The 26,489-nt window shown below is 44.4% G+C and overlaps 1 protein-coding gene across 1 annotated transcript in view; it reads left to right on the top strand.

Moving 5' to 3' along the window:
- Fhit (fragile histidine triad diadenosine triphosphatase) overlaps window positions 1-26,489 on the top strand; it is a 267,095-nt gene that overhangs the window by 231,761 nt on the left and 8,845 nt on the right. The gene's annotated exons all lie outside the window — the stretch shown is intronic.

Below are 26,489 nucleotides of genomic sequence, written 5' to 3'. Positions count from 1 at the left end.
AGGTTGAATGTCAGTGAATGTCTATAAACAACCTTGTCCTAAAATCAGTGCTCTTCCTACAACACTGTGTTACTGCTGAAGAACTCACTTCTGTTCTAGGGGGCAGAGGAGGCAGCTGATTTCTCTCTTTATTACCCAGTCACTAACAAACAGACAGTGACCAGGAAGGGAATGTAGCAGCTCAAGAGCCAGAGAGTCTGAGAGTGGAATCCAGCCTGAGATTGAACTGACTGCTCTTGGCAAGACAAATGCTCTCTCCTTCATTGTCCACGCTTGTCCAGTGGAGTAGTGGGAGAGCCTGCATCTCTGGGCTGGAAGGATTGCATCATCCTTCAAACAAAGAGCTTCCTTAGTCACTGGGGCGTGCAACAAGAAGCTAATCTATGGTAACTGGTATTATCACCTTAGAGTAACCAAATTCGTCAATATATTAGTAAAGTAAGTATCTTGTTCCCTTTGCAGAGAAAGAAAGTAAAAGTGTCATTTTCATTGAAGACAATGATGCCATTCAAGTGTGCTCCCCACCCCAAGAGGAGTTTTTGATATATAAGACAAATTTCACACTTAGGCAAGCAGCTTGTCTCTTTGTAAGAGCTTCTTATGGGCTCATGAATCCTATTACTTATAGGTATAGGAAAAGCCTCTCCCACCACCACCATGATAACCAATACACACACACACACACACACACACACACACACACACCTCTCACTCAGAGAGAGAAGAGTACTGATTTACATCTGATTTTCCATTGTCATGAGAAGAATTCCAGCCATAGGTGCTGGGAGAGAAGGGCAGTCTGTGAAAGCTGATGTATGCCTTTAATCCCCAAGCTAGGGAGGCAGAAACAGGCAGAGCCCTGAGTTCAAGACCAGCCTGGTGCATATAGTAAGGCAAGTTCCAGGCTACATAGTGATATTTTATCTAAGAAACAAGCCAGCAAACAACAACCACCACATACCCATACATAAGAGGTTCTAGAGAGCTGGTTCAGTGGGTAAGAGCTCATGGTGTTCTTGCAAAGCACCAGACTTTGGTTCCCAGAACCCATGTTGGGCAGCTCAAAACTGTCTGCAACCACAGCCCCAATGGATCTGCAACTTCTTTTTTTTTTTTTTTTTTTTTTATTCACTAATTAGCACTTTATTTCTTTTTTTTTTTTTACATTTTTTTTATTAATTTACTCATATTACATCTCGATTGTTAGCCCTTCCTCTGTTTCCTCCCATTCCTCCCTCCCTCCCACTTCCCCCCTTCTCCCCTCCCCTATGTCTGTGATTGAGGGAGACCTCCTCCCCCTATATATGCTCTTAGAATATCGAGTCTCTTCTTGGTAACTTACCATCCTTCCTCTGAGTGCCACCAGACCTCCCCGTCCAGGGGACATGGTCAGAAAAGGGGCACCAGGGTTCGTGTGAGAGTCAGATCTCACTCTCCTCAATGGTGGAGGATATCCTGTTCGTCGGCTAGGTCTTGGTAGGGGTTCGAAGCTTACTGCCTATATTCTCCTTGGCTGGTGCCTTAGTTTGAGGAGGACCCCAGGACCTAGATCTGCCTGTCATAAAGTTCTTCTTGTAGGTTTCCAGGACCCTGTGGGTCCTACTATTTCCTCTTTCTTCCATGCTACTCTTGCCTAAAGTCTCAATCGAATATCCTCTCCTCTGACCCACTTTCTTGGTAAGTAAAGTTTTTCATGGTACGTATCCCTTGGACTAGTGTTTTGATATAAGTGAGTATATACTGTTTGTCTCTTTTTGCTTCTGGGTGAACTCACTCATTATGATAATTTCTAGATCAATCTATTTGTCCACAAATTTTGGGAATTCCTTGTTTTTAATAGCTGAGTAGTATTCCATAGTGTAAATGTACCACAGTTTCTTAGTCCATTCTTCTACTGAGGGACACTTAGGCTGTTTCCATGTTCTGGCTATTATGTATAAACGATCTGCAACTTCTATTGGCCTCCACAGGCAAGCCACCCAGATGGCATTCACTCATACAGACACATGCAAATAAAACTAATAAAAATAATCATTAAAGAAAGGATGAGATTGGCCTGAAGTAAGGCATAATGTCTGACCCAAAGTAATCGCCTACCAATTTTGACTCTTTGTTTGTTTGTATTGTTTTTATTCTTTTGAGATAGAGTTTCTCTGTGTAATAGCCCTAGCTGCCCTTGAACTCCTTTTGTAAACCAGGCTGGCCTCAAACACACAGCAGTCCGCCTGAGTGCTGGGATTAAAGGTATGTGTTACCATGCCCAGCCAACTAGTTCTACTTGGTTTTGAATCCCAGACCTCCAGACTTAAAGTCTGATGCTTTACCAACTGAGCCACCTGAGGCTTCCTCCAGTTTTGACTTTTATAGTTATTTGGACTACCTCACTGAGAAGGCATTGGGATGCACTGAAGTCCATTTGGGTGTGTATCCTATTATTTCTAAGGTAGATAAAATGATGGTCTTTTTCAGCAGTACAAATATGACTCCCTCACCCCCAGGCCGATCAGGAAGTGTTTGGATTTGGCACCAGGGTTTCTTCAAATATGCATTTAGAGCAGCATTCACAGTGACTGCTTTGGATGTCAGGGGCGCCTCCAAGACAGATGTGTAGACAGGGGTTACGGGTGGGGGACTGTGTATAGAGTAAACACAGCAGTTACTTTTAGTGGAATAATTTCCATAGTTTCCGACCAGAGGCTACACGGATTGCAACAGAGGGAAAAGACTATGCCAGTTTTCATGAGTTGAGGTTGCAGATGAGTCACAGAGCTACCATTTGTATTTGCAGGCTATCTCAATCATTCTGCATACGTGCCCATGCTGGCACCATTTCAAAGCAGTATTTCACATCACCCAAGTATTTTATCACACACCGCATGCCTGACACAGTTCTCTCTGGCACGATAGTGCTTCAGGCTAACTTTCAGATTTTGTCAGTAAGAACAAAGGAAGTTGCTGCCACCCAGAAGTGGCTGGGGAAACATTCCTCCAAGTGCTACCGATTTGTCAAGGTAAAGCGCCAGGTGGGAAGAAAGGAGGGGCCAGCGAGCGCACATCTTGCCAGTGTCTGTGCATTCTTTGCAGTGTTCTGTGGCTGGGCTTGGGGCCAAGATGAGCTAAGTCACAAAGCTTCCATGAGCCCATGGCAGCCAAGAGAGGAAAAGGGAAGCTACCTTGCAAGCAATTCTTATGCCCAACTTTTGTCTCTGTCACCCAGGGAGACAATGTAGGGACATCATTCTGTCTTTAGCTTTTGCTGTAGCCCAGACTCAGCTGTAAGTATAATAGTCTCCTCTTCTTTATCCATGCAACCAACCTGCTGCCTTGTTTCTGCCACGCTATGGAACAGAGCCTGGCAATGACACGATAGACATGACTGGAGAGCTTAGGTGCCATGGCTGAAACTGTCAGGGATGTTTTCGGTGCGAGCTGCACTGACTGATTTTAGTAGGGTGTCATCTTTATCAAACTCCAACAGTCCTCTGTGAGACTACAAGGAACAATTGCATGTCTATGACTTCAGCTGGCTCCACCTCCTTAGCCTGTCTAAGTGATGACGAATCCTAGGATATGGTACAAACACAACTACTCGCTTCTCAGATATCTATCACTGGCCATGTTTCTCAGCTTGCCATGTGCGGGAAGCACTTTTATTACTATTTGTGCCTTGTCAAATCACCTTGAAGACCAGTGAGGGCCTGGGCCTATAGCTAGGTTGGGAGAATGCTTACCTAGCATGTGGGAGGCCCTTGGTTCAATTCCCAACACCACACCAAACTGCTCTTGAAGGTACATACCTATAATTCAAGCCCTTGGGAGGTAGTGGCAGAAGGATCAGGCATTCAAAGTCAGACCTCCTACATAGATTGAGACTAGCTAGGGTCAGACAGATGAACAGACAGACAGACAGACAGACAAAAGACCTGAAACACACCAAAGCAAACCAAAGCTACCAAGTGACAGGTGACACACACAAAAAAAGTGTCACCAACTTTCAGCTGGGCTTTTGCATCCTATTATTGGGGCCTGAGGGTTGGCTAGTGTTTTCTGGCCACATAAGGAGGGAAAGAAGAACTGGAGATATCACTCAATGGCACAATGCTTCCCTGGCCCATGGTGACCTCAAGTTCAGTCCTCAGGGCTGAAAAGAGAAGAAAAATGGAAGTGAGGGCCACAAGCCTCAGAGTGGGATGAAGAAGACAAAGGAGAAACAGAAGCAACCCCCCTCCTGAGACCACATGACTGTATACCGTATAAACACACCTTCCATGGGACAGGCATATGTGTCCACCACACAGGAGGGACCATATGCACTGATGGGTCTGCAGCATGAAGATTTGAAGAAGGCTCTAATAAAGGCAGTGAGTGGCTCCACGGCCCATTGAGGGATTTTGTCCTAGAAGAATGAATGAGCAGGGAAGTGAAGCCCAGGCTGGTACAGGCTGCTCTGTGTTTCAGCCAGAGGACTTACATGCAGAGGAAGGAATATAGAGCACAAAGCAGAGGAGGGAGGAGGAGGGAGCTGCAGCCAGGTTCCTGAGCATCCAGAGGGGAGATGACAGTGGTGGCCAAGCTGGAGCAGCAGCAGCTGTGAGGAAGGAAGGGCCCAGTAGATGTGTTGGCTGGGTGAGGAATAAGCAGCTACAGCCGGGATGCAGTCCTGTCCCCTGAATGCTGTGGCTCTTAGCCTGGTTCCCTAACAGCAGCCAGATCACTCTAATCACTCTTCTATGCTCCTTTAGCCAAGAATTCCAAAGCTTTGCATCTGCCTTAGCTAAAAAAAAAAAAAAAAAAAAAAAAAACCACACGCGCACGCGCACACACACACACACACACACACACACACACACACACACACACACAAGTTTGCCCAGTGTCTGTCTGCCAACTTACTTGTCACTATCCCCATGTCCCATGTTGAGGCCCCTAGTTCATTCAGATTACTTCGAAAGCTAGATCTGCAGATAAGACCTGAGACCCGAGAACAGTGTGGTCTCTGTACACTGTTTTCAAGGCTAGGACAGGCTCTTCGACTCCCACCACTTTCTGCTTGCCTTTAGGGCGCTATTTCTAACTCAGGAAATTTTCATCTCTCAGCAAACAATCTTCAGTATCTGCTATTGCTTGGAGATACCACGATGGAAGGAGGAAGTGTGTGCTAGTCACATCAAGTGAGTGTAGGCCAGAAATGCTACAAAGCATTATACAGTGTTCAAAATAACCTCTTACAATGAAGAAAGATATGACCCCAAAACAGTGGAGCCTGAAGCTAAGACCTCTGTCAGATGAGGGGGTCAGTGAAGGGTCGCTTGCTTCTATCACATACCACTGTTTGCTGATCAGGGTAAACTTCATGTCTTCACATGCGTGTGGGTGAGAGAAGCGATGGCAAGACAGACTGAAAGGAAGAAGTCCAGGCTTCTCTGGGTATTCTGAGATCCGTGGGTCAGAGGTCATACATGGTGACACATACCTTTTACTGTGGCACTTCAGAAGCTGAGGCAGGGGAATCAACAGCGTGAGGCCATCTTGGGCTGCATAGTAAGATCTTGTCTTAGAACCCAAACCAAATAAACCAAACAAGCAATAACAATAACAACAAAAACAAACAAGTCAGCTAATCAGAAGAGATAGCTGGAGTCTGGCCTCTAACCTCAGACACCTAGGACTGGATTTGAGATGTCCCTTTATAGGCAGATCTACCTTTAGGGAAAGGTCACTTAATCCATTGTATCCTAGCAGGTGTATAAGGAGATAAAATAATCTTCGTATTTTCTTAGCTAGCTTCTGGGCCTGCCTAGAACACAAGCATCTCTGGTTTAAAATGGTAACAATTACTACTTTTTCCTAGGAGGGGAGGTGCCACAAAGATAAACATGTTTTAGATTGCTGCATGTCTCCTGCAAGCTTGGAGTCTATTTGTGAGACATTTATCTCCTTATGTAGTCACCCCCCAATTATTACTTAATTAATAAACCTAATAGCATGAGGTATGCTGATCAATAGAAAGACAATGGATGATGCAGAGACTGAGGTATTGTGCTATTGACCTATCTGTAGAAAGCTGAAAGCCATTCTCCAAAGTGAGCTTGCTTCCAGTCCACTGGGATTCTGAAAGAGGGACCAGATATCCTGCAGCGTTTACACAGCTAGAGTGAGGTTTCAGCGGGCACTCTCCTGAGTCAAAAGGGAAGGGACCCTGGGTCTCTACTTAATGGACACAGCTTTTGTGGACAGAAATAAATTGACTTGCAAACTGGGACCTCTGTGTTCATGTCTGTGGAGATGGGCAACGATCTTGGTGATATGAACACCAGCCAGCAGCCAACAGTGTAGTCAGAATCTGGGGAGATCAATGTGCCTGATTAAATACCTATTTAAACATTTTCCACCCATATACTTCTTTAAGACCTAGGCATATCTAGGAGACAAGCTGGGTGATAAAAGTAGGTGCCTTCAGGGGCCTGGACTTTCCTTCCCATTGCTCCCCCACTTTGCTTCTTTGAATGTCAAGAAGGTTCTGGAAATCTAGACGTCAGACAGATGCACATCCACAGCAGAAGTGCTGACAGCACAGAGCTGTGCCGAAGTCACAGTGACAAGATTAACACTGCTATCATAATTTTGGAGGGAAACTCCAGCTTATGCCAGTGCACAATCTGTGGGCTGGATCTTTCATCTGGGACTGAGGAGATTTGAGAAGATCCTCATTTGGGTTCAGTAGCCAGCAAATACACCCAGGCTGACTTTAGTGATCAATGTTGCCCAATGAAAATACCACTAAAATTCATTAGCAGGATAAGATCTGTAACTTCTTTCCATCTCCTCATGAGACCACTGGGAACCCTTCCCAGTGAACTTGTGGGCTGGGGATCAGCCTTCCCCTGAATTCTAGTGAAGTCTGTCTTAAGTGATCACCTAGGGACCAACCAAAATCCCTAACTTGGTACAAGTTGAACTTTAGCTAAAGGTCAAACAAAATTCTTCTGGAAACCTTAGGGGTTGCTTAAAGGTGAACTAAAAAAGCTTAGAAGAAAATTGACTTAATCCCTGGTTTATGAAGCAAGTGGTGCTGCAAAGCAGGCTGAAAAATGCAGTCAGCTCTGAAAAGCTCTTTGACTCATCCATTCCACCCAAAAGGCCTCATCCCTTCTGTCAGGTGCACAGGCTTTTCTGGCCTAGGAGACACATGCTTAGTGATGCCTTATGTGCCAAGGATACCAGTCCCATTGCCCATATGCTCAGGACTATTGGCGGGGGAGGAGTCACAGTGGCATTCCAGGCCAGATCTTGCTCATGGTTCTCCAGTGCCCTCAAAAGTGTACCTTCAATACTAGCATCTGCTCACTACAGAAGGGCTTTCTCTGAGGGAGGAACTTGGGGGCTGAAGAGATAGTTCTGCAATTATGAGCACGTACTGCTCTTCCAGGGGATTCAGGTAAGTTCCTAGCACCCATGTTTGGTGGACCACTATAACTCAAGTTTTAGGGAAATCTAATGTCCTCTTCTGGCCTTCACAGTCACCTGCATACATGTGCCGTACAGTCATACAGATGCACACATACACATAAATAAAAATAACACACCTTTTAAGGGAGATTCATTTATTTCAGTCCACAATTCAGATTTACTTTTATATTACATGTCATAAGGGGTAAATAAAGTAAATCAGGGGTATTCTGTCTTCTAATCCTCCCTAGAACACACAGAGGAGGCTTTTAGCCATCTTGAGCTAACCCTCTGTGTCTAACACTGGAATACTATGACAGAACACTATAGACTAGCTGCTTTCTCGTAGTTCTGGAAGCTGTTAAAGTCCACGAATAGGGTGCCAGGTGACTGGGGTCTTGGTGAGGGCCTTCCATCTTCCTCCTCTACTGACACTGTCTACCACTGCATCTTCATTGGTGAGAGAGGAAAAGCTCAGCATCTCCAGCTCCTTGGAAGAGCACTATTGCTGTCACCAGGCTTCCGAGCTAAGCTAAGCTCCCAAAGATTTACCAGCAAATCGTCTACCAGGGTCAGGGTTTTTATCACATGGACTTTGGGGAACACATAGACTGTAGCACTCTGGAATTCCTGGGGCCACACTAAGAAGATATTATAGACCAAGATGGCAGTTGTGTTCTTGCTATCTTTCTGTATGCAGAGAAGGATCCAGGGCATTATCAGACGCACATCTCAACTGTGACAAAGTTTCTCCTTCGAATGTACACAGTAACCTACTTGGATATTCTTTCTTCTCCTCTCATAAAAACTGAAGCAATATCAATGCCAGTCACACTGTTCACTGGAGTCTGTGTCTGTCATCATGCTGAACAAGCCGGCTACCTACAGTGTGTCCTAGCGAATGTTTACCATAGCATTTCAGTCACGGCACTGTTTCCCTCTTGGGAAGATAAGTGTCCATGGAACATGGGTTTAAAACGGTGATTCTCTTTTCAGGGAGGGTAGAAAGATCTAATGACACAGCAAGTGACAGCTTTGAGGACAAGGGCATGGCCTCCTTCATAGGAAGAGTAAACTGGCTGTGATGGCACTGTTGCCAAGCTGGCAGTAGGCCGGCGATGCTAGTGTCTTTTACTTGTCTAGCATAGGTTCCCAAAGATGTCTTCCACACTATTTATATGATGCCTACTCATCTGCCCCTCTAGGGGAACATTTCAGAGTCTTTCTTTTCATGTAGGCTGGGCGTTCCCTTACCACCAGGGTGCTGCATGTTTACTGAACATGGCTGAGTTCTGGGAGTGTGGTGCTATTCGGCTTTCTAATTGCTGAGCGTGCAGTCGCAAAACCTGTTGTCCACTGAGGGTCGAGCTGAAATGACAGAGGCAGAGGGACCCTTGAGAAATGCTGACATGAAGACTTCTTAATATGGAAACAAGGTTAATCCAGTACATTTGGATCTGTGTGTTTTAGCCCTTTTGTTGCTCTGTACCAATCCGTACCACCTATTGGTGTCGTCTAGCTTAGTTTGTATTCAGAAGAAATTGGTGTTTTGAATGGATGGTGTATTCACGACAGGAAACCGTGCACACCCTCAATGCCTGCTTCACATAACTAAAGACTTATTTATGTTCATGTCATGGAGTTTACTTAGCTCACAGGATAAGCCTTCTCAGTACAATCATCTGGTTGAAGGTACCTTGGAAAGCAGGCAAGCAGCACAACGGCAGCTCACAGAGAAAGCCCTGGAAACACTCCAGAGTTTGAAGGTTTGGGTCTGGTGGCTCCAGCTTCCTAGAACCTGGTTCTTGGCAGCTGTCCAGAGAAACCATCAGTGTCCCTCAAAGCATTTGCTCTTCTGATTACAGTGACTGTTTCCAAAGGCAGAGCAGGACCAGCACACGGCCATGCCCTGTTCTGTTCTGCACATCTCTATGTGCAGGCTATGGAAAAGTTTCACGGGGCTCTGCAGACCTGGGTGTGGCTACAGTCATGATGGTAGCAAGCTAGCCACTTGAGTTTCAGTCACTCCCACTGGTCAGTCGCGCTCTTTTCAATAGTGTTGTGCTACAGTTGCCCTGAAGATCTGTCATCTAGTATGAACATTCAACATTTTGAATTATTTTTGTCTGGTTTAGTATATTCAACTCTAAGTTACCACGAATTCTCTTACAAAAGCTAGCTGATCACTAGTAAAGAAGAAAACAAAGGCCAGTAGGAAGCAGGGACCTGCTGCTCCAGGGGTAAGACTTCTAGAGAAAGTAAAAGATACATAATAAAACTACCTTTTTTTTAAAAAATGATTCACATAAAAGCCTACACCTTCATGTAGTAATCCTAATGACTGTCTACACAAGAAGACCCTAACAGAGGGTCATCCACTAACAGCCTAGCTGCACCTAATCATATATGAAGAAATAAGTTTTATTGACATACCGCTAGGCTTACAAGCTATTTTCTTAATACAGTGGCAAAATATTTGTTCCTCAGACCAATGGGCTACAGGGCATAAAATGATACCTATCTAACCTCTTATAGGAGAAAAGCAATGTTTGTCACCATCCTTTACTACAGTAGGAAGAAAGGCTTAAGTAACATGCCGCCCATGCTTACGGAGAAGGCTAAGGTAGGACAGGCTGGAGTCAAGTGTTCCCTGTGGGCCACCGTAAATGAGTTGTCTACTACGCATGGAGGAGGCATGATGCAATGAGCCACTGAATAAGCAAGACAGGACCTCGCTAGGCAAGACAAAACTACGAACATAAATTTGAGGTTTGTAGAAACAGCATTTAAAACTGTGGCCTTGAAAAGGTTCTTCCAGGTGGCAAGAGGAGTGAAGGGAAAGTAAGAGAGCTGAGACTCAAGCATGGGCTGCCCTGAGTTTCCTGGTTGGGTGGAGGAGGAGGAGAAAGCATCCTGCAAGGCTGCTACAAACAGCCTTGCAAAGGGACCGAGCATCAAGGAGCTGGAGCATGTGGTTAGGCCACAGTGAGTTAGGAAGGTCACAGAGGAGTTTTGGTTTCATTTCCTGCAGACAGGAAGGCATGGGATGAGCCCGGTAGAGGAACTGCACAGTTGTATGTGAGAAACCGCATCCCGAAGTTGGATGCCTGAGTTCATCTAAAAACTCTGATGATTGCTGACGTCAGGTAGCTATTGCAGGTTAAAAGGAGGATTAAAGAAAATAATGGTTTCCGCTTGCTTAGATCACTGCTTCAGCACACAAGCACACAGTATGTGCTCAATAAACATTGGCTTTGATTGTTCCTATTGGAGAGAAAAGTCACATGAACTGACTTAGACCTCTCTCTGTCTCTGTCTTTCTGTTTCTCTCTCTCTCTGTCTCTTTCTCTCTCTGTGTGTGTGTATGTGTGTGCATGTGTGTACAAGTGTCACAGTGTGTTTGGATGTCAGGAAAATCTCTGTTCTTGGGCCTCACTCGTCACCTTGTTTAAGACAGAGTCTCTTGTTTTACCCCTGCATATGCCAGGCCAGCTGGTCCATAGACATCCAGCTTATCTGTGTCCATCTCTCATTTTATGGTAGGATTCCTGGGCCTCCAGATGTCTGGATGCACTACTGCCCTTAGGTTTCTGGGGATCTCAACATAGGTCCTTATGCTTGCATAGTGGGTGCTTTACCCTTGGAGCTACCTCCTTTGTCCTGATTGAGATGATTCTAGCCTATAAGCTCTTAAGAACAGATTCAAGGAAAACCATTTAGAAGATAGTTCAGATCATCCAGAGGAAAGGGACCTCTCTTCAACTCTCACGGCCCCCACCACCTTCCTTGATTTTTCCTTGGTGCACATCATCCTTTCATTATGTTCTCTGGGCCAGCAGATCCCATCAGCTCTAGAGAAGTGAGCTACCTACTGTGCCTGCTTTTTTCACTGCTTTTCCTCCTTAGACCATACCCACAGGCCCCTAAGCAGCTACTGACCAGTAGCCCTAACCCAGCAGGAAAAGAAACAGTACGGGGTTAATCTCAGCATGTGGCAGGGAGGGGCATGTGCAAAGCCCAGAATTTTCCATGGGCGATTTATATTGTCATACAGGGTAACAGAAAAGCTGTGGGACTCTGCTTCAAGTACCTTCCTCAGAAGAGAATGCCAGCCTCCCCTTCAGGGTGGCTGCTCAGCAGACAGGCAACATTTCCATGCTCACTTAAGTCCGGAGGACCTGTACAAAGAGCTGGGCAGGCAATTCAAATTCATGTTTGAGGTCACAGTGCCAAACTTGGCCTGTGTTAGCTTACAGGAACATTAATGGGATAATGCAGTACATCATGGAGAAAGAGAATCAGAGAGACTGTAATGGGGCTTCATTATATCCATCTGTCCATCCATCACTTCTTCCCCACTGCTCACCACTTGACTTGAAAAATGAGACGCCCCCTAACTAATTAGATTTACCCTAATCTCCTTTATGGACCATCAATCCTCTTCTGAGGCCATCTGTGAGTTTAGAGTTCAGACCTTTAAGAATTATGCTAATCAGTCTTTCTCTAATTTAAAGTGTTCATCTGATGACCACAATTTGAAGCCTCTGGCTGTGACAAATGGGAAACCATTGTGAGATTTTGTTCTAATTTTAAACACCCTCATCCTCCTGAAGTGCCACATAAGGGATAATTTCTAAGAAAGAAGTAAAAAAGTAAAGGACCTTTGGGCCAGGTTAAAAAACAAAAAAAGAAAGAAAGAAAAAGAATGAAAGAAAATAGGAAGGGAATCAGTGTGCATGTGGGGAGAATTTTAATTCCTTTGCAATATTAGGACATGGTTTGCTTTCATTTGTATGATCAAGTTAGAAGTTGCCAGAGCTATTTAATTATGTTATGACATGGCACTGTAGATTCCACTGGTGTATAAGATACAGTCAAACCAGCTCATGGAGGGAGGTGCCAAGAGGGATGTTTTTGATGAGCAGATATCCCGACTCCCTACATTGGCGGGAGCCTGTGGCCTGTGAAATGTGACGCTGATTTCTGTGCAGGGAGGCGAGAACTCAGCACATGCTCTTTTCTTTAGACCCTTCACCTGATGGAGAGAGATAACTGGCTATGGAAGCAGACACAGGGCACACAGGATGCTCAGTGGAAGGCCTGTTGCTCCGTTGCTTACATGGCAAATGAATAAGCAGGTAGGTGTTGGAGGGTTAGACTGGATTGGCATTGATTAATCTTAAAGGAGCTTGGGAACCTCTTGGAGATGCTGTTAGGTAGAGGTTTCTTGTCAGTAGATCTGGCGTAGGGCCCAAGTCAGCATTGCTAAGGAGCTACTGGGTGAGATTGATGCTGTGGGTCTGTAGACAGGAAAGGTCATGAACTTGGGGACCAGACTAAACTAGAGTCCTCTCTCTAGCCTTGTAGCCTCTGGAAAATGACTTCATCTTCCTAGAATCATTTAACAGGTATTTACTGAATCTCAACCTTGGGCCAGGCACTATGCTCAGTGCTAATCCTGGATCAGGCAGAGGTGTCATTGTTCTCTTGTGGCTTCTGGTCTGGTGCAGTCAGACAGGAACTAAGAAAGCAAAGCAAAGTGCATAGTTCCACCTTGTAACTACATGCTAACCATAAAAGTACGGGTAGCCAATGAGTGCGGAGAAGCACCCATGAGGCAGTACATAAAGAATTTCACATGTACTACAGATCGCATAACCTTTATCATGCTCTGAACAACAGATAGGTCCTCTTATCCCATTTTTAGATAGAGGTACTAAGACATAGACAGGTGAGTTACTTTGCCAGCCTTCAACACCGGTAACCCCAAAATCCCATCCAGAACCAATGCTCTTGACTACAGTAGGCAAAGTGGTAACTACTTGTAGATCTGTAAGGTGTTCAGTTTCTGCTGCATCCACCCTGCTGCTGCAGTTCTCACAGACACTGTGGAAATGAGTGGTACCCAGTTCCACTGCAGACTTTACCAGTGCCCATTCTTAATCATTATCCTAGACCACTGCTTACTTTGAAGCAGCCTTGCCCAGTAGAATGCAAGCCACACACATATTTTTAGATTTTTTTTTTATAGTGGACATATTTAAAGCACAGAAATATAGCACTGATTTTAATAATATATTTTGCTTAATTCAAAATAACACAAATATTTTCATAGGTAAGCAGCATAATTATGAGTGAGCTATTTTACATTCTTCTCTGTGTCATCTTCTAGTTATGGTGAGCGCTTTATACTCAACTACCTTGCAGTTCATATAAGACGTGTTCTAAGTGCCCAGTGACCATGTGGGGCCATTGGTGAATAGACTGGGGCAGGAAACTTTAAAGTGTTTAGGAGTTGCCTGGGATAAGGTTAAGGTTCTACTGGTCTGTACTATGACTTTGAATAACAGGAACACAGCTTGTCTCAAGGGAAGAAGACCTTACATGGAGCCAGTGTGGTCTCTTGTGAAAACAGAGATGCACACAGCATCTCTGTGCTACCTGATACACTACCCCTAATCCTGCTGCGTTAGGCAACCCTGGGTGATACCCACAGTCACCCATATTTCTCTCCTCATAGCACTTACCACCTCTTCTCTAGGTGACTGTATTTTCTGAGTCATCCCACAGGGAATTTGAGACCTCAACTCTAGCATTTATAGTGACGCTGCAGGGACGGACAGACAAAGCCAGTGTAGGTGAGGGAGCAAAGTAGAGTGTCCCAACAGCACTGGGGGAAAACGAGCCACACCTCTAGTGTTGCTGTGCTTGTTAGTAAGGCCTGCTAGAGAGGATCATCTGGGTAACTTGTAAAACTTGCCAACCACAAGAAACCCATGTTTTATGTATGAATGTGCACATGTACACAAGACATATAGACACTGCTGATCTGAAGAAAGAAAGCAATTCCTAAGACTCTTTTCATTGTCCTCAGGCCAGCTGTCAGTGTTCTCCTTCAGGACAGGCGCAACCAGCAATGGGCTGGCAGTGTTCCCCTTTAGTCCTTCGCTACCTGAAGCTTTGTTTATTTGTGGGGAAAGAGCCGAGGCGTAGGGTGCTGAAGATGAAGAGTGGCTTGACACTTACAGGTGATCACTGTGCAAGCATGAGGACTGCGGTTTGGGTGCCAGCATCCCGGTCACAGGCCAGGCACATTGCCCAAGATGGGCTTGTAACACTAGCACCGAGGAGGGTGGAGACAGGGGGATGTCTGAGACCTGCTGGCTGAGGACTGGGGTTTGGATGCCAGCACCCAGGTAACAAACCAGGCACATTCCCCAAGATGGGCTTGTAACACTAGCACTGAGGAGGATGGAGACAGGGGGATGGCTGAGACCTGCTGGCTGCTGCCCTTGCTGAAAACAAAAACAAAAATGTGAGCTCAGGTTCTGCAAGGGATCTTGACTCAAATAGGTAAGATGGAGACTGATGGAGAAATACACCCTCCACCCTCTTCTGGCCTCCACACGCACATATACATAGGTACACCGTCACACACAAACATAAACACACAAACATACACAGAGGTACACAGTCATACATGAGCATAAACACACAAACACATGTACACATATACATAGCCACACACCTACACATGTGCCTAAGCACACAAACACACACACATATACATAAGTACACAGTCACTCTTGAGCATGAACACATGCACATATATGCAGAGGTACGCAGTCACATGAGAGCATAAACACAAACACATAGATATACCTAGATACACAGTCACATACACAGGTACACAGCCACACACAACCATAAACACACACACACACACACACACATACACACACACACACACACACACTCACACGATGAGGCCAGGCAATAGTCTACTTCACTTGACTCCTGCCAGAATGATCTTTTTCCTTAAATATGCTCATATGTCACTTATGATGGATGTAAGCTGCCTCCTTTGGTGGGTCATGTTTTCCTATTAGATTCTTTCCAGTACCGTGTTCTTATATAATTGTCTTTATGTATTTATTTTTGTTTTTGCAGTTTCTTCCCTTCTGGACAAGGAGGGATTCATCTCTTCTCTCTAGTTACTTTCCTCCAGCATCTATGGCCTTTGTAGAGCAGATCTGTTGGTTGTCTTTCTTTCCCTGTCTACCATGACATCCCTCTTATGCCCACCTGTTCACTCTTCTGTGGCTTTGCTCACTGAGATATGCTGTTGCCATTTTCCCTGATGGATTTAATAATTGGCAGGTGATATTTGGCCTTTTATTTTGTTTTTAGAGATGGGATGAAAACAAAATAACACTGCTACCCTCACCCTGAGAAAATGTAAATTCCCTGAAGACTTAGGAAACAGGTGTTTCCTGCAGTCCCTCTTATTTGAAATCAAGGGCTCCGGGTGCACACATGAGCAGAAGAACCACTTACATTTTATTTTAATTGTAAAACACTAGAAGGAGCACAGTATTTCAGCCATTTCTGGCATGGGAGATAGAACTTTCATAGGCTCCTGGGTAAAGAAAAAGTATGGCAGTGATCCTGGCCATGAACTCTGCAGTCAGGCCTAACTGTGGATTCTAGTCCTGCTACATGGCAGCCCTGTGACCCTGGACATATTCTGTGGCTTTGCTGTGCCTCGTTACTTGTGGGACGGGGAGAAGAGAAAGATACTGTTGCTATGACTAAGCACACACTGATAGTGGCTAAAACATAAAATAACTTATTGCCTCCTAGCTCTGGAAGCTGAAAGTCTGAGATCAAGATGTCATCAATGTCAGCTCTGCCTGTGTTGAGAGGGAGCAATACAATCTTTGTCTCTCATGTGCCACACGTTCTGTTGGCAACTTTGTCAGTCCTCCAGGTAAATTCACTGCCCTCATCCCTGGCTTTCCTTCATGCAGTATTCTCTGGAATGCATGGCTGCCTCTGTCCAAAGTCTTTCTTTGTACAAGGGCACCAATCACACTGAATTAAGGCCATTCTGATGCTCCTGCTGTAACTTGGTTTCCTTGCAAAGTCCCTATTGTCAAAAGAAGTTATAATCTGGGGTACTGGAAGATAGGCTTTCGGCATGTCTTGGGCAGACACAGTGGAACCCAATACACGTAGGTACCACCAAGGACTTTTAGGACCATTAAATACGAGCATCCAAAGCCTCACACAAGTGTGAGTATGTATCATCCATAGCCCCTCCCCCCATGCTTAGCCAGGGAACTGACCTTTCTCACAAGTCCTAGATTTCCCCCGTGTTTCTTTTATTTTTCTCTTTGTCTCATTTTTCATGAAACAAAGGGGAATGGAAAGGGCAGAGAAAAGACCATATCGCACTATAGAAAGCCCGGCATTCGACCGCAAGAGTGCACAAAAGGCTATCTTAGTCCAGTGTACTGGAGAAGCTATTTTAAGTAGCCAGATGATTTTACTTGAACAATTTTAAAACCAAAATATTTGTGTGATGGGTGTGGTTTTCTCTCTAACTTTCTAACCCACTCTTTGAGAAACCACGTTATTGAAATCAGATAAGCTGGCTAAAAATCTCTATGTTCCATGTGCACTGCTATGGATTCGAAACATAATTATCAGGCTTAAGTTAATTAGACTAATGCTCAGAAAATCTGGCCTGGCAGTTTGCACTAAGTAATTATATATACTGATTAAAAATGGGCCTGAGGAGATGGCTCAGTAAGTAAAGTATTTGTCATTCCAACAAAAGCACCCTAGTTCAGATTGCTAAAACCTATGAAAAGATCTAGGTACAGCCACAAGTGACTACAATCCCAGGACAGAGAAGGGTATGAAAACAAGTGGAGATGACTAGTCATCTAGTCTAGCCTAAACCCCAAGCTCCAAGATTAGAACAAAATTCAAAAACAGATGAGGTGAGAGTGATTGAGGAAGACATCCTGACACCAACCTTTGGCTCCTATTAACACATACATGAGTGTGTGTTCCTGAGTATCTGGTTATGTATGCATGGATACATGATCCACCACATGTACACACACACACACACACACACACACACACACACACACCTTTAAAAAGTGTCATTCAGCCAGGCATGGTGGCGCATGCCCAGAGGTTTTTTTTTTTTTTTATCCCAGGTGATTCTAGAATCTGCCAAGCTGATCATGAAGGTTAACCATAACAAATGGCTCCTAATTCCCCACCCCCTTACTCAGTAGATGGTGTGCAGCTGTCACTGTAGGGCCATCTCAAGATGGTGACTAGCCGTGGGTTTTCATTGGCTAGTAGGCCATCTGAAGCATCGCACAATCCTGGAGTGCCAGCTCACTGTCCTTTCTCAAGCCTCTCCTTCAAACAACGATTCCTATGGGACAGACAGAGGTTAGATTCCTTGTGATTTCTGAGGCTCTTTTGAGTGCATCTGTCACTAACAAGATGGATTGCCAGCCCACAAACAGGCATAGGCAGATCTTTTATTTGTCTTTCTGTTTTCTATGTGTTTTTCTCTCCATCTATCCTTGAAAGGGAGAAAGATGTAGCTACTAAGATTCTATGGACAGAGATGGGTTAAGAGGGGATATTTAAGAGCTGTCTCCCTATAAACACCCATTCTTAACTTCATTGTACCATCAAAGTTTGATGAATAACTGGAGAGATGGCTCAGAAGTTAAGAGCACTGATTGCTCTTCTGAAGGTCCTGAGTTCAATTCCCAGCAACCACATGGTCACAACCATCTGTAATGAGATCTGGTGCAGGCAAAACACTGTGTACTTAATAAATAAACAAATCTTTTAAAAAATATTTTTTTCAGAAAGATGAGGCCTACAAAGAAATCTTATTTGTTCTCTGTGTTTTTCCAGCATGTCTCTGCTCTTGCTTTAACACTTTGTGGTTTTCAAAGCATAATCAATTCATTACTGGGGCCAGAGGATGTGTAGACCTGTATCAGCCTCCTGAGTATGTTTTTGTGGTTGGTTCTTTTGGATAAAAACTGCTTCAAAAGCACCTTCTGAATGTCTATTGGTGATTTTGTGAGGAGGCCATGGTTATTAAGGCATTAGATGTGAAGTCATTGTTAAGGCATTTGATTGAACTATAATCACTGATGTTTTGAAGGTCAGTGTAAGATGGGCTGTCATGGCTAGACATGACTTTGCCCACATGCATGCTATCATGTAGTGAGGAAGACAGGTGCATATGGTAGTACTTATAATAAATCTCCTGAACTCTGTGAGATGGACATCTCATCTTCTGGTGGGTCTGGAGAATAACTGGGTTACCTGAAACAGAGAACAGGGTGTGCAATGGGTTGGAGGTGAATGGCTATTCTTATGGGTTTAGAGATGACAATGAAATGAAAATAAGGGCCTTTAGTACCAAGAAGATAGGTCAAGGACTAAAGCAAGAGACATCAAGAATTGGGAAACTGGGGCACTGGAGAGATGGCTCAGAGCTTAAGAGCATTGGCTGCTCCTTCCAAAGGTTCTGAGTTCAATTCCCAGCAACCACACGGTGATTCACAACCATCTACAGTGCGATCTGGTGCTTCTGGTGTGCCGGCGTACATGCAGGCAGAGCACCTTATACATAATAAATAAATAAATCTTAAAAAAAAAAAAAAAGAACCGGGAAACCAATTGAAACGACCCTGCTTATTTTTCACAATCCAGCCTCTACCTTCAAAATGGGCAAGTCTCCCATGCATGTTTATCTCTTCCTGGTTCGTTGGCTGCGTTTGTTTGTTCTGAGGTAAGGTCTTGCCATGTAGCCCTGGTTACTTTAGGTCTTACTACATAATAGGCTAGGCTGACATTGAACTTAGAGTTCTTACAATGGCCTTGATAGAGCTCTGTAGTGGTCTCTTAGCTATTTCTCTGGCCTAAAAGGAGACATAACCTTCCAAGCTACATAAAACATAAAAGTTAATCCAGTTTGTTTAGTTAAACACCTGAGCGAGGCCCTACTCTTCAGGGAGATGGGTTTGCCTTAAACCATGCTACAGCGGTAAGCGGAATGATTTCCTCTTTAATGAGATATATACTTTTCCTTCAGAACAACTGTCCTCTGTTCAGTCCTTCCATAGCCTATGAGACCCTGTTAAGTCTAAAGCCCTTGTGAGTCCTAACTTGGAAAGGTGTAACTTTTTTCTTTTTCCTTCTTTCCAGACTGTCTTTTAGATGCTTTTTGAGTATGCTTTTTTTTTTTTTTTCCCCTGGTACTTTGGACTTTGTATACTTTCTGGAAAGCTCCCGTCCTTTCCCTGTGGCTGCTTGACTGCCATGTGGCTGACCTCCAGGCCAGTTTCACTCAAATGGCATGGCTTTTCTTTGTTTCTTATTCCTCTTCCAGGCAGCTGCCAAGACTGACACCTTACCTGCCCTGGGGTTTTTCTTTTAACCTCTGATAAAATTGCCCCCAGAGATTCCTTTCAAGAAGGTTCTTAAGTTCTTTTATTTACAAGATCAAGAACCTCAAGAAAGGACCCCAATTTGTTTAGTAATATACAGTAACTTTTCCAGGAGTCCCTCTGAATTTTCAATAACACAGCAATCCTCTTCAGAGTTCTTTCAGGCACCATCCCCTACCCTCCACACACATTGTTTTTTTGTTTTGATCTCCACATTAAAAGCTAGGAGCAGATCACCTCTACTATGTTTAACTAAGGGTCCTTTGAAACAGAAAAACAGTTCATAAGTGCAGACATTTGAAGCAATTTACATAATTACTTATATCCCAGACCTTGTATTGCTTCTTTGTAGAATGAGGAAATTGAATAAGATATACTATATCTCAGTGCTTCTCCACCTGTGGGTGCTTCTCCACCTATGGGTGCTTCTCCACCTATGGGTCTCAGTCCCTTTGGGGGTCATATATCAGAGGTCCTTCGTATCAGATATTAACATTACTATTCATAACAGTAGCAAAATTACACTTATGAAGTAACAATAATATAATTTTATCGTTTCAAGTCCCTACATCAAGAGGACCTTTAAAATGCTTCAGTGAGGATGGGCAGATGGTTCAGTGGTTAAGAGCATTTGCTTTACAGTTATGAGGGCTGGGGTTCAAACTTCAGCGCCCAACAACCACCATGTCTATACTGCAGGGATGGGAAATTTACTGGGGTTCTATGCCTTCCAGCCTAGCTGAGAAAACTTGGGTCCCAGGTTCGGAGACCCTGCCACAAAGAAATAGGCAGAGAATGGCAGAGGGTATCGCATGGTTCTTCTTTCCTCTGGACATAACATATTGGCATCGTGGGCTTTACCCCTGGTATCCTTGGCAACTGGAGCATGTCTGCTGTAGTATATTGACACTTCCTGGCAGATGGAGGAAGGAACATGTTACAAGGCCCTCATCTGAGGTTCTGGATGCTGCTCTTCTAGTCCTTCTCTAGCTGCACGTGATCTTTGGAGATGCTCAAGTACATAAAACGTGAAGCGTTAATTGAAAGCGGGACCTGATGATGTAACTTCCACGAGGCTTCCATCCATGACAGGGTAACGCTGTGGAGCCGCTGCTTTTCCAGGGCTATCTACACTCCTGTCAGTGACCTTCCACCTGCGCTCTGCTAGAGAGCCCAATGAACTCACACGTCTTCCCAAGTTAGAGTCTGGTGAAACCAAACTGTGGCCTATTGTTGGTGCCCATGTCGGGTAAATGGATATTCACTTGGCCTGCCCCAGAAAAGGGTGACACAGCGAAGGAGAACAACTGACAGACACACTTATATGGCCTCTTTACGTGTAGCTACACATACATGTACATACCCTTACACACATGCGCACAACATGCTTCACGGTCGACACTTCATTCCGTTAGGAATGCTTAGAAAATGCTGGGCATCGTTATATGAGAAAAACAGAATGTGGAAGTGGGCCACTGTAATTTTAATACACATAGTTTAAGATCTCTGGGCCTTTTACTTCCTTATCTGAGAAGGAAGATTTAAAGCACCATGGGGCACTTAGTCTCAAAAGGAGCCTTGACATAAGCCAGGGTCATGTGGGAAAGGGGAACTTTAATTGAGAAAATGCCTCCAATAGACTGGCCCGTAGTCAACTCTGTTTTTGTCTGTTTGTTTGTGTTGGTTTTCTTTTGTTTTGTTTTGATTAGTGACTGAGGAGGAAGGGCCTGACCCAGGGTGGCACCACCCTGGGGCATGCAGTTAGGGATTGTATAGGAAAACAAACTGAGTGTACCATGGAGAAAAGCTAGTAAGAAGCACCCCTCCATGGCCTCTGTCTTAACTCCTGCCATTTGGTTCCTGCCTTGCCCAACTTCTGCCCCTGGCTTCTCCAAAGAAACCCTTTCCTCGCCAAGTTGCTTTGGTCATGGTGCTTTACGACAGTAATAGAAACCCTAAGACATCCTTTTTGTAGCAGCACAGTGTACCTGGCACCTAGTGCAGTGCTCCATTAATTGCCATCAAAATAGATCAACATGATTATGCCATCGTTAGTCTTGGGCTCCAACCTTTGGATATCCACTCTCCTGAAGCAGAAAGGCCAGGAGAGCAGACCACTTCCTACAGAGCCGCATTAACTCCTGGTGATTTTGTTGCCTTTTGGCTGAAAGACCTAGTGCTGAATCTAACTTCTTTTGTAAGTAGACGGGTTGTCTGTGCACCCAAAGCCCAACCAACCATTTGCCAAGTGAAAGGACAGTTAATCACTGGGCTTTTTCTGCCTCTGGAATGCCAGAAAATCGGTTTGCCTGACTTAGAAATATTTGATTTTGGCATCCAGTTAGCCACAATCTGATAACCAAGGAGGAGGACTCGCAGATTTGGACTAATAATTTGGCTACTAGGCAGGCATTCATCTAATGTCAATGAACTGGAGTCATTTATTGCCAGTGTGAAAATAGCTTGGAAACGAGTCACTTTTTTCAATATCCTGTGCATGTTTTCTGTGCAAACAGCAATCAGTGCAGTGTTCCTCTCCCCAGTGGAAAGCAGCAAACATGGAGTCAGAGCTGCAGAACCCACAACATACAGTCTTGGTTTAGGAATCAACATAAACAAAGAGACTCAAAGAGTTTATAAAATGTGGAAAGTACATGAAATTCATCCTGGGATTGCAGGCATGTTATTAATATCTAGACAAAGGGTACACTGCTTGAGAAATAAGGTATAGAGCAAATCTGTAGAGCAGAGGTCATGTTGGTGTATATCTCACCAACATAAAGCTTTTAAGGCAGAGAAGTTTTTTTTTTATCTTATTTTTATTTATTTAGTTCTCTCTCTCTCTCTCTCTCTCTCTCTCTCTCTCTCTCTCTCTCTCCCTCTCTCTCTCTCTCTCTCTCTCTACTCCCCCACCCCCCACCGTGTATGTATACATGTATGCAAGCATGTTATTGTCAGAGGACAACTCATGAGAGTTGATTCTATCCTTCTACCATATAAGTTCTGGGGATTTAATTTTATATTAACCTTGGAAGCAGGCATCTTTACCCACTGAGCCACCCTGTTGGCTAGCCCTTGTTATTTTATTTAGGTGTTGAACATTTTCATACATGTCTCATATGTACACATAATTCCTAGTGTGTATACCCGTGGTTGTGAGTTGGAGTATTCTGATGTAAATATTAGGCAGTAATGTCAAATTACTTTATGAAGAGGTTAATCCCAGGTACAGTCTTACCATAAATGTCAGAGGGACCTTAAGGGTCCACATCCTTTCCAGCCCACAGCATTGACAGGTGTGTAGGTGAAACTCAAGTTTTCCAATAGCTGAAAATGACATGTTTGCATTAAGGTAGTATGTGTGTGAGTGACACTAACGGCTATAAGACTCAAGACTAAGAGCTAAGAACAGGAAGCTCTGGATGTTGGCATTGCGTCACTGTTGAATATTTGTGTTCCTTGCTTCATGATATTCTATTCTCCTGATAGGTCAGACTTCATTCCTTTACTCCAGCAGGAGATGACTGACCTGCATGGTGCAGAGTGCAATCCTAACACAGCTAGACAGTGAAGGACACACTGCCATCCTCGCATGCAGATCATGCAAGCCATGACACCAACAACCCAAGAAGCGATGTGGCAGATAGGATTCAAATGTTGCAGGACTGTTTAGTTCTGAGTGCCTTACATCAATTGCCATGTCAAACTCTTAGTCTAAGAACAAGCATTTTTCATATATTTGTGTCTGGGCCTTTAAATAGAAACCAGAACTTATAAGAATTTATTTCAAAGCATTTTCTACCCTTTGTCCTTTAAAAACTCCTTAAAACCTTTGAGCAGAATAAAGATGAGATTAATTAAAAGATTAAGTCTCTTGCAAGCTTTTGATGGGTTCTTCACTCACTAACTCCCAACAATAATAATGCTTCCCGCTGGATCGGGAATAACAAAGACACAAATTTTTTCAAATGAAGATATATATACTCAGCCAGGCGTGGTGGCACATGCTTTTAATCACAGCACTCAGGAAGCAGGTGGATTTTTGTGAGTTTGAGGCCAGCTTTGTCTACAAAGCGAGTCTAAGACAGCCAAGGCTACACAGAGAGACCCTGTCTCGAAAAGCAAAGCAAAACAAAACAATATATATATGCTTATCTATATCTCTACCCATATCTCTCAAGCAAGACCCTCTCAATGGCCTCTTGGGAATTCGAAAGACCCTCTCAATGGCCTCTTGGGAATTCTCAGTAAAAAATTTGGGGCATGAGAGTCACAGTAGGAAGGTGAGATGGGTGAGGGTTTTTTTCCCATAATGATGTCTCAAAATTCTCACAACCGTGCTACTGCATTTTAAATTTTCACAGTGTTAAATTTGTGTGTGTGTGTGAGAGAGAGAGAGAGAGAGAGAGAGAGAGAGAGAGAGAGAGAGAGAGAGAGAGAGAGAGAGAGAGGGAGGGAGAGAGAGGGAGAGAGAGAGAGAGAGAGAGAGAGAGAGAGAGAGAGAGAGAGAGAGAGAGAGAAACAGACAGACAGAGAGACAGAGACAGAGAGAGACAGACAGACAGGCAGGCAGGCAGACAAGCAGACAGGCAGAGAAACAGAGACAGACAGAGAGAGGGGTATTTGCAGTTGCCTTCTATCTTTGTGGCATGTCAGCCTCTGGGTTGTGAACCATTATAGGGCATATAAAATGAACAGTTGAACCAATAGCAGGGAGAGCTCGATTTCTTTCAAATATTCTGGCTAAAAGGGGAGAAAAGCACTTAAATCCTTGGTGAGAAAGATCTGCTGTCATGCATGGTGAGCTCGGCGTTCCAGCTGCAGTTGAGGCTTTATGTCTTCATTAAGGAAGGGTTTTAAAGGAAATAGAGAGGCATTTGGGAAAGGTTGGCTCCTAATGTTTACACCGCTCACTCACACAGGCCAGGTTCTTTGAAGGGTGCCGGGACAACTTGAGTAAGAAATTAATAGATTTGTGGGCTGTGACTTCCAATGATGAGGAGCAGTTTCAGAGGGCATAGTTTTGTCACCTGGGGAAGATCCCTATTCTTAGAGAAAGAAGACTAGTGAGAAGAAATGTTAGTCATTTTTCATCTGCTAAGGCATGGGTCCTGGTGCCAGCCCCAGGCCAGCTACCACTGGTATGGCTCTTGTAGCTTTGCCCAACATGCAACAGGACATGCAGGAGGATGCTTGACAGGCCAGCTGTTTCCTTCTGGCTTTGAGGAGGCCACCACTTGTACAAAGAGCTCACTGCTCACCATCTTCTCTATGCAGAGTATCCCATTAGCAGGGCCTGCTGTGACGATGGGTGAGAGGCCCAGCAAGCAGATGTCTATCCAAGCAGTGGTGCTGCCCATGTCTGCAGGTGACGCTGAGTCCAGCTGTTCTTGTCTGCCCTTTCCACCTTCTGTTCCTTGGACCGAGAATGCCTGACTCCATCTTCTGAGCACATGAGAGGAGGCTGAATAAGAGAGCGTTGACAAGAAACTGTTCCGTTCCCTTTCTCTCTGATGCTCATGACTTCCTTGCTTATCCTTTGCCCTCTATTTAAGACACCCTCGCTGTGCTTTAGTCACTGGCCATTTGCCCAGTAAGCAGTCCACATGGCACCTCTGTCCTTCCTCACAGTATTTGCACTTGGTGACTTGTCATCTCCCCCTCAGCTTAGTGGCCCCCTCCTCAAAGCAACTTTTGCAGATCACAATGCCTAATGTCATTCTCCCCTGTTCTTTCTCATGGAAGTGACAGGTTTGGGTACCATGGACACAAGTACAGGCTTTCCCCCCTTCTTTCTTCTTTTATTGCCTAAACAGTACTTTATATATCAAATAGTCCTCTAGTACTTATGCTGCAGTAAGCGTATGGGAGAGTATGAAAACAGCGCAGACAAACACACTGTCTTCTTATTTAAAGGACAGATTTTCATATCCAATAGTGGTGGTCGAGTTCTGAACTCGCCCAGGGAGAATGAGGGATGATCGTACTAGTTAGTTGTCAGCCTGCCGCCTCTCAAGGGTGCTAAGTGCTGTCTAAACTGCTTATTATTGGAGTGTGAAATACAATGCACCAGCATAGTGATATTTGTTGAATAATGGAGTAGATTCAGCAAAGAGCAGGCATCAAACGCGTAGGAACAAGAGCTGTGCAAAACCTCGTCTGGGCCAGCTTTTTCAAGTGTGTTTTATCTTGAGAACACAGTTGATGCTGCTTAGAATATTGGGTTAAGAAAGCATCTGAGGCTGTGTCTCCACGCATTATTTGTTGTGAGCTTGCTTGCCTTTTTTGGCTGTGTGTTGGCTTGGCTTCCTGAGGGCAGACATTCTACCCTCTGAAGGGAGAGTTATCTTGCCTAGAGAGCAGGATTCCAAAGACCCTGTGAGGTGCCTTTGAAAAAAGAAGCCACATGTGGCAGAGAAAATATGAAACAAAGTGTTCAGGAGATTCCAAAGGAAGCAGAGATTGGCCCTCTGCCTCTCCCATCCCCTGTTTTGAGGACTGAAGGTTGACAGGTTGACATCCCTCCAGGATTAAAGGAGAGCACTCTTGCTCAAACAAACAGCAATATCTGAAACACGGCCGGGGGGGGGGGGCGGAGTGGAAGGCTTATAGAACATAACTGGCCAAAGAAATTGCTTTTTGAATAAATGCTCCCTTCTCCAGAGTTGTGCCATGGCAGACTCTGCTTTTTAGAAGGAGTTTCATTTCATTTCTCAGTGAGCATGTTTTTGGAAGCAGGAAGCCTGAGGAAATCAA

Source organism: Acomys russatus, chromosome 3, assembly GCF_903995435.1.
Source record: "Acomys russatus chromosome 3, mAcoRus1.1, whole genome shotgun sequence".
NCBI classification, from domain to species: Eukaryota; Metazoa; Chordata; class Mammalia; order Rodentia; family Muridae; genus Acomys; species Acomys russatus.
Note: the sequence above shows the minus strand (reverse complement) of the source record. Positions and strands in the feature narration are given on the sequence as shown.